Source organism: Sphaerodactylus townsendi, linkage group LG03 (genome assembly GCF_021028975.2).
Source record: "Sphaerodactylus townsendi isolate TG3544 linkage group LG03, MPM_Stown_v2.3, whole genome shotgun sequence".
Taxonomy (NCBI): Eukaryota; Metazoa; Chordata; class Lepidosauria; order Squamata; family Sphaerodactylidae; genus Sphaerodactylus; species Sphaerodactylus townsendi.
In genome coordinates this window covers 174,230,954-174,244,329 of record NC_059427.1, presented here as the reverse complement: position 1 = coordinate 174,244,329, position 13,376 = coordinate 174,230,954, and the positions used below count along the sequence as shown (strand labels likewise).

Sequence of the window (13,376 nt, the reverse complement as noted above, 5' to 3'; positions counted from 1 at the left end):
GTCACCGTGCCCCGAGACATATAAATGGAAGGGGGGGGGGGCGTCTTAGCCTTCACGTACCGTGTGTCAATGGGGTCATTCATTCCGGACTCAACTCTTATTAACATCACCTAAGCTGTACCGCCTCTGCAGAATTCATGAGCCGCGATCTGGCGTAATTGGTTCGTCTAACGTACCGAACCGTTCACACTTCCCAAAATGTGTTTTGACTTCCCAAATACCAGAGAGCCGTGCCAACCCTCGTTTCCACAGGCAAAGCATGGCGCATTTGCGTGTCCTGGTACTGCATGTGTGGCCTCAGGTTTTCGACAAGCCACTTAAAAGTCGGCTTGTCCATTCTGAAGTTCTCCGTCCACTTCTTGTCATCCCAGTGTGGCAAAACGCAGTTTTTCCACCAGTGCGCAGAGCAGTGGGGATACACCCATTGACATGGACGAGGGCGGATCACCGAAAGGGCCACACAATGGGCAAGAGTAACCGATCTCCTGTGGCTAAGCTGCCTGACGATGCGGCAGCAGACTGTTGCCACAGTCTGCAGTAGGCTGCTCAAATGTGCAACCATGATCACAATGGTTGCGAAGAGCTCCTCCAATTCAGGATTCATGACGGTTCACCAGCCTGCTTGTGAGGAAGCCCGTAAAGTCGCACCTTTGTGACTGTGTCGCAAAGTCCATCCGACTTTGTGACATGCACATAAAAGGAGGAATTTCACGTCTCCCACCATGGAAAAGGAAACCAATCGGAGCACAGGGGTGGATGACGCGCAGAGTTGAACCCGCCCAATAAGTGCTGGTAAGGAGAGCCGAGCTTGCCAGCTGTGGAAGAACGGCGAATCGAGCTTGGCACCCCATTTTCTATGTCAGCCAATAGAATGCATGGCAGGACAGATCATCCCACCCTCTGAGCTTGGCTGAGGATGTACTTCAGCCTCGCTTTAGGTGGAACAGTGGAGCGCCGCTGCAGGCGGAATGATACAGCTGTAGTCGAACCTTCACATGAAGAAAAATTTCGCCCGGACTCAAGTCGAGCTCTACAGAATGTCCTAGGTGAGGCATCTGAATAGAAGTAGTCTGGCCTGTCTTTGCCCCTCTTGGATTGTCTATAGTCAACGGAAAAGTCTGTGTAGAGCTGGATTGGGGTCACTGTCTTGACTTCTAGTAAGTTTTTCAAAACTGGCAGCCAAATTCCTGTTCATTTTCATAGTTTCTTCCCTTCTGTTGAAATTGTCCATGTGCTTGTGGATTTCAATGGCTTCTCTGTGTAGTCTGACATAGTGGTTGTCAGAGTGGTCCAGAATTTCTGTGTTTTCAAATAATATTCTGTGTCCAGGTTGGTTTATTATGTGTTCTGCTATTGCTGATTTTTCTGGCTGAAATAGTCTGCAGTGCCTTTCGTGTTCTTTGATTCGTGTCTGAGCTTTCAAGGCGTTTGGTGGTTCCTATGTAGACTTGTCCACAGCTACATGGTATGCAGTAGACTCCTGCAGTAGCTAGAGGATCCCTCTTATCCTTTGCTGAACGTAGTATTTGTTGAATTTGTTGAACTACGCCACTGCTGCTCTCTCTCAAATGGGCTAGCTAAGCTACCCCACTTGATTGGAATTTTATAGTAATGTTTTATTAAGAAATAACTGAAGCCAATGAGAAATGGAGGCACTGAAGATGAGAGGAATTGGCAAGCTCTCTTCTCTGACGCTGATGGCTCAGAAAATGCTTTTAAAAAACAAACACACACACACAAGCTATGATTCTCTCAGGATACCACCCACGGAGTGTTCATAAACTATTTCACATTTCAGGCCTTTGATAATCCTCTCTTCTTATCATGCTTACCCACAGTACTAACCCTCTTATTTGTCACAACTTCGCTATACTTTACCCCCCAATCCCCCGCTTAGAGCACGATTTTCAATATATCCCACAAGTATTGCGGATAGCAAATTTTCCTATATGGAAAATCCAAAGATACACAAAACATTTACAGGCCTTGTTATTTGTGCTGTTTGCTTTGAGATAATTGTCTCTTATGGATGAGTACCAGATTTATTTTTCCGACTTAATTTCTAGACAGGAAGTTCCTTTTATTTCCCTAAATTAAAAAATAACTCCATTGGACGGTGACAAAGTCCTGTGATATTTGCCCAGACACAGGATCCTGATCTCTTGAGTAAATGTGTACTTTGGCATGTGTGTGTATGCTGTCGCTAGACCCTGAAACAAAGGAAAAGCATGGATGAAGCGGGTGCTGCGCTTGTAATGTCAAGGGAACTGAAAGCACAAGTCAGTGCGCCGTATCTAGCAACTGTTTATGCTGATTCTCCTGAAAAAGGCAAGTATCAAATAAAAACGGAAAACGAACTGCTTCAAGGTAAACAAATCAGGTACTTTCACACGTGCCGAGTAAAGCACTTTCGATCAACTCTCAATGCACTTCAGTGATCGTTTGCAAATGGATTTTGTCATTTCACACAGTAAAGTGCATTACTCGGGATATGAGGAAGCGCCGGAAACCAGGATGCTTCTGTTAGAACAAAAACATTCTGCTGAGGGGATGGGTGATACCGAGTCCACAGGTAGCATACAGCGGTACGGTTTTGAGCATCCACTCAAGATGTTAATGTTTATAAAGTTTTCCAGGTCTGATTTTTAAAACATAGTTGGGGGGGAAATACTGAAGCACAGCTAATGGAAGGCAACACTAACTCCAGACTTTGATAGTCAGTATGGCATAGGGGTTAAGACCAGTCGTCTATAATCTGGTGAACCGGGTTTGATTCCCCTCACCTCCGCATGAGTGGCAGACTCTAATCTGGTTTGATTCCCCACTCCTCCATATGAAGCCTGCTGGATGACCTTGGACCTGTCATAATTCTCTCAGAACTTGTTCAGCCCTCACTGCGCCCTTTCCTCATAGATAAGGGGAAATGAGCCTCACCGGGTATAATTTATGCCGGGTGGTGAAGGTTACCAGGGACCGTCAAGTCGCCAGCGCGCGAAAGCAGCCCCCAGTACCCCCAGCCGGAGAGGCGGCTCTGCACAGAGCCGCCTCTCGGTCATCCCCCTCCATCGAACATCATGTCTGAAGCTGCATTTGAGGGTTGCAGTGATTATCCACACTGCCCTCCAACCTCCAGAGGTTTTAGAGGGCAAGCGCGGGTGGTCCTCGCAGCCCTCCATAGTGACGCTGGACATGACGGTCAGTGGAGGTGACGGGGAAAGCAGCGTCTTCCCAGCGGCGTGGTTTGCACCGCGCCAATGGGAAGACGCCACTTTGCAAAACCCTTGCTTCACACTGCTCCCGGGCGGCCAGGACAGTGCTGTGCGAACAGCAGCCCTGGGCCGCTGTATATCGCCCATGCGGAAAGGGCCAAGGTGTCGATTGTGGGGAGGGGGAGGAAAGGAAAGCTGCTTTGAGACTCTTTATGGTACAGAAAAGTGGGGTATAAAAACTAACTTTTCTCCAAAGCCCATCTGTCAAAATAGTCCAGCATCAACACTTTCGATAGTGTAAGTTTCTAAGATTATTTTAAAGTATCCGAATGGGGCTCACCAACAGTAATGCACATCCCTGCTGAGATATTTGCAATGCTGTGGTGATATAAACATATAACTGGCTTGCCCAATAGTTAGGCTTCCCCCAAGATTTGTGACATTATTATCTGCCAACTTCCAGGTAGGTGAATCCACAGAGAATACAAAGGTCGTGCACCTAAAGTCAGAAATATAACAAATGCTCATGCAATGGCTAGCACTGCAGTCAATAGGACTGAATAACTTAATCAATAATGTGCTGCTGAAGGACATTTCGCAGCAAGAGATAGCAGCGCAGAGATAAACGTGGTCCGAACTGAATTGTATGAATTACTTTCTGTGAGACAAATCTTATGTACATTGAAAATACCATGTACGCATAAGCCTCTGAAGATTTATCGAAGCCAGACATTACTGGATACTGGCAGCTTGTTGTGAGTTTTCTAATTAACTCAGAGTAGCTTATACAGGGTTGATGAAATGAGACTGTATAATGTGACAAATGTGTGGATATTGGGGCACTATCTGTGCCACAATCCCATCTGTAGACTTTGTTCACACTATTGGCTAAGTAAAGTTTGAAGTTATTCAATCCTATTGACAGCTAGCCATTGCATGTCCATTTATTATATTTCAAACTTCCAGGTAGGGCCTGGAGATCTCCTGAAATTATAACTGGTAGATTCCATTTGAGCTTCAGATGTTCATGGACTACCCATACCATTGGTCTTTGATGGCCAACTGGCCATACTATAGGGACTGATGGGAATTGTAGGGTCCATGAACATCTCAGCTTCAGAGTTGGGACACTCCTGTTATAATCTGATCTCCAGGATCAGAGATCAACCCCTCGACACAAAATGACAGCTTTTGAGGGGTGGGAGAATAAGGGCTGCAGGCTTCGCAGTTCCTGCTGAGATCCCTCCCCTATTCCCTCCCTCCAGCCCCAAATTTCCATGAATTTTCCAGCAGAGTTGGCCACCCTATATGGTTAACATGGGGTCCTATGAACAAGTCATAAGTGAAAATGTCACCAAACCTGCCTCAGAGGTCAATTGGACACCTAATGGATTTAAGAAAGGAAAGTCAAGACTCTTTGGTCTAGCTCAGTGGTGGCGAACCTATGGCACGCATACCAGAGGTGGCACTCAGAGCCCTTTTTGTGGGCAAGCACGCTGTTGCCCCAATTTGGGCACTCTGCAGTGGCATAGCGCCAAAGAGGTGAGGGGTGCGCAATGCACTGGGTGCACCATGGTGAGGGCATTCCGGGGGTGTGGTGGGTGTTTTGGGGCATTCCAGGGGTGTTCCAGGACAGGGTGGAGGAAGATGGGGCATGGCAGGGGTGCAGGGCGCACACATGCCCTGGACACAGTTTCCCCTTGCTCCGCCCCTGGCACTTGGTCTCTAAAAGGTTCACCATCACTGGTCTAGCTCCACTTTTGACCAGGGAGTTGACTTGTTGAGAGGCAGCTGGTGAGATGCCATATGTCGTTTCCAACGGTTCCCCTTGTTTTTTGAGTCTCAGCTTCTTCACTCAGATTCCATCTCCCACACTGTGTGGTAAACACTTGTTCCAGTCTTTCCTAGCCGCGGCACAGTGATGGTTATCCCTCCCACCGAGAGGAGAAATGTACCCCAGGCCTGGGAAAACGTGTTAAGCTATAGGGCATACTACCGAGTGAAAACCCAAAGCCTATATATATCCTTTTAACGACCAGATGTTAGCGCAATTAAAGATATCGCCTTTCTCATTCTGGAGTGCTTTATATTCTCTGAGCAACAGGGAGTGACAGGCATTCTATATTGGGCTAGATATTGTTCTTGGCATAACACTGACGTGTTAATAGCTAAAAAATCATGCACTTGGCCAGCATGGGAAGATTCTTTAAACAGCACCATTAGCAAAACAGGAGAATAAAGCCTTTGTCAGTTTGAGTCATTGCTTGCCCCTCATCCAGCCACTTCACCCAATCGCAATTTTTAAAAACATGCAGGAAAAATAAATTCTGGAAATTACGCTATTTCCAATAACGAATTGGTCTAAACAAGGTTGCTCTCCAATTTGCCTCCCCAGCAAACCCCAGTGTTTTTTTTTCAGCAACTAGGTTTGCTGAGCATTAACATTTAAAAAGCACAAGTTGTGCGCTGAACTTCTTGTTTATGAGACCAGCTCAACCAAATGTTCAAGAACAGAAGATATCCTTATCTTTATTCACATGCAGAGTCACAGTTACTGGCTTCCCAGATTCACTGCTCGTTTTCAGCAGTGTTTGGAAAAATCCTCAGCCCCCCCCCCCCCCCAGAAAAGACGTGAAAGGTTTTCCCAAGTCCCAAAGCCATAAAGTAGTGATACCTAACCAGAAATCACTTGTCATACTATGAAACAATGCTCTGGAACAGAATGAGAACTTGTGAGCAATGAAACTTAGGCCCTTTCCGCACGGAAGCTGTAAAATAATTGCTCTGGGATACGGCAAAAAACGCCGCCCCTGGGGAGCCGTTTCAAGATAGGGTGCAGCTGTTTTGCAGCTGCGCCGCCCTCGCTCCTCCCAAGTGGCGCGAAGCCGCCATTTTCTGACCTTGCTTCCCTAGCGAGGTTTTCGGGAAATATGCTTCGAGTTACCGTCGCGGCGCAACGGCATGCTCAAAAGCATTCCTCCCCTCGTCATCAGTCTCATTTCCATATATACGTGGTCGTCTGATGTTAGAGGTTTCGCTGGGATTTCCCGCGACGGCGATTTCGTCGCCAAGAGGGTAGGGCGGTCCCCTTAGGTCTCGCCCACGCGACGGCTCGACGGCCACAGACACGGGGCGTGGAGTCGAATTGGCTTATGACGGTGCTCATGCGCGCTCGCCTTCCCGGGCTGTTCTTGGCTGTTCGCGCGTAACGGTCCCAGGGTGTTGGTTACATCGGCACCCAATCCCAGCCCCCATCGTCGCCGTGCGGAAACAGCCTTAGTGGGAGGTTTGCTTGGGTTTCTCTTTCCTCAAAAGATCACAACATGGCTAATTGGGCAGCCCTCAATTTGATCACTGGAGACAGGACGCTGTTAGCCCAGAGGCCGCCATCAGACAAGATACTAGAAAATCCAAAACAGAACCTTTACAACATGTGTGCGTGCGTTGTCAAGTCACGGACGCACTTTACATGGCAACCCCCCGTGATGCTTTCATGGTGAGAGAGAATTCCCTCAGAGGTGGTTTGCCACCGCCTCGCTCCTCTGCATGGCCGAGAGAGTTACTAGAGACAACTCGACCGGGCTCCACAGTCACCCAGCAGGGCTTCATACATGGGAGGAGTGGGGAATCAAACCCAATTCTCCAGATCAGGAGTCCCAGCTCTGAACCACTATGCTTGTGCTCATTATAACATCTGCAGTGCTAAAAAATAGCACCTGCAAGGGCTCCTAATTCAGGGATAATGCAGTGGAGGGGGATGAAGATTCCCATTCAAAGCATGTCATCACCGAACTGACACCTACCCCATGGTCTGCAGATGGTAACAGACGGGCATACAATTTGGGAGTGGTTTTAATTGATTAAGCCATGCTGGGAGGAACAGCTTAACCCTTTTCCTCCTCTCCTATGCTGTCTCGGGCCTATTATTCACTTGTGGTCTGCCCTGTGGTTGGCATACGTTCCCTTCGGGTCAGATTTTCCATTGCAACGTGCAGAGGCGTAGCTACAAGGGGACCGGGGTGCGCCAGTTTGACCGGGCGCGGCCTGTTTCAAGCAAGCGAAGCTTCTCAGGTTTGTATTTAGGCTAGTAAAGATTTTTTATACCACGGTATGAAGGAAATGGCTTCAGCGGAGCTTGGCGTTCCCTCAGCTTTGTGTATTTTAGAAGTAGTGTTTTTCCGATTTCTTGGCTCCGTAGGGGTGCCTTTTAGGCCAGTAGCACCAACATTTTTAGGAGTTTATCGGGACTCTCCCGATGACATCACCCAAGTTAGGTGAGGTTTGGCTTAGGGGCTCCAAAGCCGCGGACTCCCAAAGTGCCACCATCCCCCCATTGTTTCCAAATGGGAGTTACTAGAGATGGGGTTTAAGCCAATTTTGAGAGTCCATAACCTTTGGACCCTTGAACTAAACTTCAGCAACCTTGGCTGGTATCACCGGTATCGTCTCCTAAAGATACCTCCTGAATTTTTTTATTGCCAGTTAAGCCTCCAAAAACTGCGCCCCTCTGCAGGTCGCGAAACTGAAAAAAACACTAAAAATACAAAAAAAGCATAAATGAAAAGGGAAACCCCCACTTTTGGTAAAACTGGCTCCATTTTCCTTAGCTGCTTCTGGCAACGGGATTCTTTTAAAAATCTTTACACTCCAACATTCTGGATTTCATGTAGCCAGAATGATAAAAGCCCCCCCCTCCCCAAATTCCAAAAAAGGCAGCTGGGGAGTTGCAACCGGCTGGGAGAGAGCTAGCAGGGCATACAGTGGTTGGCAGCATTGGACTCTAATCGGAGAACTGGCGCTGGATCTTATGTCTCCTTCAAATCGAGTGGCAGACTCTTTATTACCTCGCGCAAAACCATTTTGTTTCCCACTCCTGGCTACATTCCTGCTGGGGAACCCGCCGGAGCCAGAGTTCTCAACCCCCCAAGTTCCATCGTGAGTTCCTTCAAACCCCAATCATATCGCTAGAGTTCTCTCAACCCCACCTAATTTTAGCAGAGTTCTCTCAAGCAACTCAACCGAATCGCAAAGTCTGTTGCGGAACCCCAGGACCGGAAGGGTTCTCTCAATCCCAACGCATGAAACAAGTATCTTTGAGTATCCTTATTTACAGAAGTATAAATCCAAACCCCTTCTGTGAGCTCTTACCTAGGAATGACCTGGAAGTATGGCAGCTGTAAAAAAGGCAAAGTCTATGCTGGGGATCATTAGAAAAGTACTTGATAATAAAACCGTAAGCATTGTCGTACGCCCTTATATAAAGCAGAAAAGCTGACTGCACTTGGAGGTACTGTGTCCAGCGCCTCTGGTCACGATCTCAAAAAAGGATATTGAGGAGATAGAAAAGTGCAGAGAAGGGCAAACAAGTATTATTTAGGTAATCGAGCACCTTCCTATGAGGAGAGGCTGCAGCAGTTTGGGGACTCTTTAGTTTGGAGAGGAGGCGGCTGAGGGGGGATATGATTGAAGTCTGCTAAAAAATTATGTATGGGTGAAAAATGTTGACAGAGAGAATTTTTCTCTCTTCTCAGCATACCAGAACCAGGGGGGGGCATTCATTGAAAATGCTGGGGAAGAATTAGGACTAATAAAGCTGGAAACACTTCTTCAATGCTAACGTGTGACTGGTGTTTGGAATAATATGCCGTCACAGGAGGACGTGGTAAGCATGGGCTACTAACCCGGATAGCTTTAAAAGTAGCTTCTGGTTAGATTTATGGAGGAGAAGTCAGATTTATGGCTACCACTCTTAACGATCCCTCCTTGATCTGAGATTGCAAATGCCTTACCAGACCACCGTGCTCGAGCTAAATGAGAAGGCCATTATTGCTTTCACATCCCATACATGATTCTCTAATGGCTCCTGGTGGGCCACCGCGAGTAAAGCAGAGAGCTTTCACTAGATGGATTCTTAACCGATCCAGCCGCTGGCTTGTTCTTATGTTCTGGCAAGTGGCTATAGAAAATGGGTGGACTTGGAGTTATCAGTGGGCACTTCAGTGTGTTTAAACAGAGAAACCAGGGAGACCCCATTGCAGAGCAAACTGCCTCAGGGAAAGCATATGGTTGTCATGGCTGCGCCTAAAAAAACAACAATTGCAAAGATCTGATCACATTTCCTAAATTTCAGACCTAAACGGTACCATGGAAGGGCCAAAACTGGACTGGCGCCATTTAGGTATCGCCAATACACAGAGAACTCCTCACGTCCCTTCCAGCATTTCTGCAGCATTTGAGTAGTGCTGGATTCTACTGGTTATTTCCTAAGCACTTCTGCTAGCATTCCAAAATGTTTTATGATTATTTTCAGTACAGCAAAACCCCCCACTTAAGTAGGTGGGTTATATGGAGGGAAAAGCAAGCTACCTGGGGTGCCACCATGAGGAGTCACAAGCGTCAAAGTGCAGGAAATTTCCGAAACATGGTCTTTGGCCACTCACTGCACACCCCGTGGCAATTCTTTTGGAAAGTGTAACGCAATAAAAATTCCACAAAATGAGCTGGAGAAAATTTTGCATTTGTATCACCGGAGCCCTAACACAGGGTCTCCTGTTCAACTATGCGCACTCTAGAGTGGACGATGGGATTTGCCACCCCTTCAGCCCCCCCGCCATGGCATGCCAGCAGGGGGCTTACGGATGCAACGGAGTCCATGAAGTCTGAGGTGCAATTGCACCCGCATAACCTAACCAAACCGTCCGGTTCCTCTCACTGCCCAGTTAAAACTCCCGTTATCGCCGTTTCATTTATTGAGATAACTTCCCATCTCCTGGCTACAGGAGGATATATACTCTTTAGGGCACACTTCCAGAATGCCACCACCGTTATCGGATTTCTACCCGGCCTTTCTTCTGTAAGGAGTCGCATGGCTTATAAACTCCCTTTCCTCGGTGCCACAGTCCGCTTTGTCGAAACAGGTGCGCCTGAGTAGTCTCTGAGCAGAAATTAGACTAGTCCAAGATCATCCGGCAGGCTTTTGTGTGGAGGAGCAGGAAAACAAATCCAATTCCCCAGAAAAGAGTCTGCCACTCAATGTGGAGGTAAGGGGAATCAAACCTGGTTCTCCAGATTGGATTCCACTCCTAGGAGCAGCAGGAAGTGAGGGGAGGTTAAGCAAGTCAGGTGTATCTAATCTGGAGGAACGTGGTTTTATTCCCAGCTCTGCCGCCTGGAGCTGTGGGAGGTTTATCTGGGGAATTCAGGATTAGCCTGTACACTCCCACACACACACGCCAGCTGCGTGACCTTGGGCTAGTCACAGCTTCTCAGAGCTCTCTTTAGCCCCACTCCACGTCTCACAGGGTGCTTGTTGTGGTGGGAAAGGGCAAGGACATTGCCCGCCCCTTTGAGTCTCCAACAGGAGAGAAAGGGGGGGATATAAATCCAAACTCTTCTTCTTCTTCTTTTTAACCACTACAGGTGAAACACCATGGTATCTTACAGCCAAACTGGATGCGATGGCATTCCGGTGGCCACCACAAAGGTGCCACAACCGTTTTGGAGTCATTTAAAAATCCTGCCCGGGTCAGCAACGTGGTGCTCTGGTGCCCCAGACATCTCCAAGGACTGAAACAGCTGCAGGGGTGTACGCAGCTGTTTTAGCACTGGATAAGGGGTGGGAGGGGCTCTCACGGCATTTCTCTTCAGTTCAACCACCTCTGGCTTCAGGGTTAGGAAGAATCGGCTCGGTGGTGCGCTGGAAAACTCACTGCTGGAAAAGTCACCCACTCATATGCCTTTAACTATACCAAGCAGTGCACCGCAATTTCCACCCAGATGCTTGATGTTTTGAAGTCATTTCAAAAATGCCGCCAGGGACATAATGGTGTTCTGTGCCCTATTCTCCTGCAGCAGCAGCTTTAGCACTGGACGGCATTTTAATGATTTTAAATGGCGGCAAATATCTTCATGGTGGCCGGAGGTGCCTCACCATCACTCCCAGCTTGGTCCTTAGAACCTCCACCAGCATGGGTTGCCTTAGGCGAAGTGGCTAAGAGCAGTGGCTAACAGCAGGTGCACTTTGATCTGGAGGAACCCCGGGTTTGACCTCCTGCCTCTGCCATTCTTGAGTTGTGGAGGCTTACCTGGGAATTCAGATTATCCTGTGCACTCCCACACATGCCAGACCTTTGGGTTAGTCACAGCTTTCTGGAGCCTCTCAGCCCCACCCAATCTCCTCACAGGTGGTGTTTGTTGTAGGGCGCAAGAGATTGTCAGCCCCTTTGAATTCCAACAGGAGGGGATATAAACCAAACCTCCTCCTCCCTCCCCTTCTCCTTCCCCTTCCCTTCCCTCCCTTCCTCCTTCTTCTTCTTCTTCTTCTTCTTCCTTCTCTTCTTCTTCTTCTTCTCTCTCTCTCACTCTTCTTCTTCTCTCTCTCTCTTCTTCTCTTCTTCTTCTAATATCTGCTTAATCCAACACAAAGATATCCCTTCCTCATATTATACAGTGCTTTTTTCAGGTACCGTCAAAGTAAGGCAGACTTTGCAGTGTTATGATTATTCTTACCACGTAGAGGTTATGTCATCCTTGATGGATCAAGGTCAGTAGGGCATGCATGAGGCCCTACCCGCCACTTCAACCACACCCCTTGACGTAGGCGAGCAGTCCCAACACCTGGGACAATGGGAATGCTGCAACTCACTGCAACTATATGCTTAAGCCATACCACAGGCAACGGCATCTGCAGAAAGGGACCACCCGGAACATAGATGAGAGATATTTACCAAGCACTTATCCAAGAATTCACTTTTTTTTTAACAAACCCAACTAATTAAATGGAACCTCACCGCTTACAATTTTGCCCTTCGCTGCAGACACGCAGAAACAGGAATACGCTCCAGTTTCGCGATGCGGACGATGTGCCACTCAAATTGGGATATCTACCCGGCATCTCTGCCAAATCGAGTAAATCTAACACCTCCTTCCATTATGGAAACGAGATCGGGCAGCCCCCCCCAGGGCCAGATGTGGAGAGAGCCCTCAGCGAACGCGCACCGGATAACATTCAACGAATCGGCGCTTATGGTATGAAACGCACTCTCGCCACCCACCCCTCGCCCCAGGCCCACCAAATATGCAGGACTGAAAGGGCCTTCCTGCCTCTCGGTGGGGAGGCAGACACAAAAGGAAGTTTGCGACTTGCTTTGTTTCTCAATGCAACTGATGTGCCCCATTTTGGCAAGGCAGAGGTGATTCATCAGAGGCGCTGAGAAGTTTCTTTATCCATTCTTTTTTTTTTGCCTCCCCCACTCCTGAAAAGCACACAAAGTCCTCCCTCCCTCTCTCCCCCAGTCGCTGCTAAAATAAGATGTCAGCCGGCTCCCCCGGACGCGCCTTGGAGTCATATAAGCCTGGAAGAAAACCCATTTTTCAAGCCCTCCAAGATTGTGGCTCTCCCGAGCAGTCGGAGTCCACCATGACCCCCTCCTCCGGCCCGTGCAATTGGAATGCAATTCCGATCCACACCATTTGTGCACATTTCAGTGCTCACAGCCCCCAGCAGCTCCGATCACAAACAACCTTCCTATTGCTTTGGAATCTGTCCCTTCCAGCCCTGCTTGCCAGAGAAGCTGACATTTCTAAATCACACCGGCCCTGAAACTGAGTATTTGCTGCCTCTCTCCAACTTCTGCCCCCAGTCCTGTTGGGATTCCTTCATCCATGTGTGCACCCGTGCACAGTCTTCCTTCCTCCCACCCACCTCCTCCCAAAGCGTCACTGTAAGGTGGTGCCGGAGGTTTCCTTTACCTGCCTGCAGCCTCGGTCTCTAACACTGGAAGTTGGAAAGATTGAAGCTCAGCCAAACTCAAACACACCCTCCTTTGAGCCGGCCCCACTCTTGACCAGCAATACCCAGCGATTCTTCCTTAAGTTGACCGTTCCTCTCAGCGTTCTTCGTATACACGGTAGCTACGGGGAAAGTAACATCAGAGGGCAGGACAGCCTGGCAAAAAAGACAGAAGCTGCTTCCTCAAGATGAGAGGCAGCCAACCACAGAGAGGGTGGCTCTTCGGCTCGGATTAGCATAAGGGCTGTTCAAGGGTACACCTCTCTCGCCAAACCTCTTCCTCTGCACCTGGCTGCCGAGCGCTCTCTTCCTTGGGTTCCCCTTGTTCTTTTCCATCCTCCCCCACGGCCAAGCCTTAAACATTGCAACTGTTTATT

At 48.4% G+C, this 13,376-nt stretch overlaps 1 protein-coding gene across 1 annotated transcript in view; it reads right to left on the bottom strand.

Annotated features, from left to right (window-relative positions):
• DGKA (diacylglycerol kinase alpha) overlaps positions 1-13,161 on the bottom strand; it is a 112,518-nt gene extending 99,357 nt beyond the window's left edge. Inside the window, exon 1 of the mRNA XM_048489932.1 lies at positions 12,961-13,161. The gene's annotated coding sequence lies outside the window, so the exon portion shown is untranslated. The remainder of the gene's footprint in view (positions 1-12,960) is intronic.
• Positions 13,162-13,376: the final 215 nt, after the last annotated feature.